This window comes from Octopus bimaculoides, chromosome 5 (genome assembly GCF_001194135.2).
Source record: "Octopus bimaculoides isolate UCB-OBI-ISO-001 chromosome 5, ASM119413v2, whole genome shotgun sequence".
Taxonomy (NCBI): domain Eukaryota; kingdom Metazoa; phylum Mollusca; class Cephalopoda; order Octopoda; family Octopodidae; genus Octopus; species Octopus bimaculoides.
In genome coordinates, this window is record NC_068985.1 from 17,994,476 (window position 1) to 17,997,007 (window position 2,532).

The window sequence follows — 2,532 nt, forward strand, 5'->3', positions numbered from 1 at the left end:
GTGTGTGTGTGTGTGTGTGTATGTGTGTGTATGCGTGTGTGTGTGTGTAACTGAATGGAGAAGCCTAAGTATATGGCTCTCAACACATTTGGTAGAAGTTATATTATTTAATAAGAGTTTGTTTCAGCCCCATGCAATTTATGCAATACACATACTCAAACAGACACGAAACTGTGATTGTTGGTTTCCTTTATATAAGTGATAAAGTGGGAGACAATGAAACAAACATTAAGTGTATTAAGTTGGATAAATAAGAAAAGGAAATAAATGCAATACGAAAGAAGTCTAAATATTGGAAACAGTTAAAAGAAAATAATTCTTGGGAGCTTACCTGTGAGATAGCAACGTTAGTGACCAAATGGATGAGAAGCTTCCCGATCTGCTGTTAAATAACTGTTGCGCCTCCTCTACTTTGATACACGTGTCTAAGCGATTCTATATGAATATTAATGAATCTAATTCTTTGCAATTCTTTCAAACTTCGTATCACAATTACTCTGCCACCTTATTATTGGCATTTTGTTTCATATTGACGTTTTCTTTCACCCTTCCTCTTCTTCCTTCTCCAGTACTTCTACCTCTCTCCTTTTCTTCTTTTCTCTCAGTTTCTTTTTGCGTATTTCATTTATGTATTTATTATTATCATTATTATTTGCTTTCTCCTATTTTTCTCCTGGTATGCCAGCCTGCCAATCTATATTATTGCGAACTCAGTGTTTCTATCTGTCTCCTAACAACTATTTCCATCTTCCTCACTTTCTTCATTTCTCTTTCCTCTTTCCTCCTCTCACTTCAGCTCTCTCTCTCTCTCTCTCTCTATCTATCTCTCTTCTCTATCTATCTCTCCATCATTTACACGTGTTTATTTTTGATGCATTTAGGGTTTCTTGATCAACAAGAAACAATTACAATATACAATTTGGTATAACAACAACAACAACAGGATAATAAGAAATCAATAACAATGAAGGGAGGAGATTCTAAAAATATTTACTCCTACGTATTTTATTATAATTTATGGAACGATCTGAGAACAACCCCTGTAGCTTATAATTCATGGTATATAACTAATATGACGAAATGGTAATTGGATTATGCCCACCCATTACATACAGTAGGAAACTATTAAATTACCTCTTTTACCATGTGTTGAAAAATGTTATGAATAATTTTTTTTAATCTTCCTTGAATTTTCAAATTAATTATAGCAAAAGAATCACAAACATGTCTTTTAGAATGTTTGACAAGTGATATTTGAAATATTAACTTTATCCCAGGTTCTAAGGACCAGGAATGTCTTAGTAGAAATGTAGACCCACATACAAATCAACGCACGGGACTCTAAAGTATTTATTTATTTATTGATAACAAGTCATAGAATATTACAAAGATCAGAATTGGGTCCCTAAAAGCGTGAAGCCCCGGGCAACTGCCCAACATGCTCATGCCTTAAGATGTGCCATGTGACTAGGGGACATGTGTGTTAATGAGATGTGTTTAAGCGTTTGAATGATGGGGTTAACTTTTTCTGACATGTATCTATATGTTGCTGGCACTCCGTCGCTTACGGCGTCGAGGGTTCCAGTTGATCCGATCAACGGAACAGCCTGCTCGTGAAATTAACGTGCAAGTGGCTGAGCACTCCACAGACACGTGCACCCTTAACGTAGTTCTCGGGGATATTCAGCGTGACACAATGTGACAAGGCTGACCCTTTGAATTACAGGCACAACAGAAACAGGAAGTAAGAGTGAGAGAAAGTTGTGGTGAAAGAGTACAGCAGGGTTCGCCACCATTCCCTGCCGGAGCCTCGTGGAGCTTTAGGTGTTTTCGCTCAATAAACACTCACAACGCCCGGTCTGGGAATCGAAACCGCGATCCTATGACCGCGAGTCCACTGTCCTAACCACTGGGCCATTGCTCCTCCACTATATCTATCTAGAACGTAACTAGAACGGCATGTCTTCGCTACGATGAAATACAGGTTAACTATGAATTAAGAAATAAAGGGGATCGTTGTAAAGTTCAACGCTCGGTAAAGATTCCAGTTTGATGTTTTTCGTCTCTGCTGAGGTTGCTAATACATTTGAGGGAATCATGAACATCAGATAATCATCTTTCATTAAGCCGGGTCTTTTCTATCTGTACGAAATCAGTAATGAGTGCAAAAAGAAGTGTGAAATGTTGATTGTATCTCATCTCTGTGGCAATTATATCCATTATCTGCATTTGTCCAAAAATATCATCAAGGTGTCTTTAATGGCGTATACTAAAAAGAAAAAAAGTTGTTTCTTTATTATTTCTTTTAATTGTTTCAGTTATTGGACTGCGGCCATACTGGAGTACCACCTTGAAGTATTTAGTCGAACAAATCGAACAAATCTGTTACTTATGCTATCAGCCCCTTTTGCCGAACCGCTATGTTACCTAGACGTAAACAAACCAACACCCATGTCAAGCGGTTGTAGGTGGAGACAAACAGAAGCAAACACACACACACACACACATACACACACACACACACACACACAC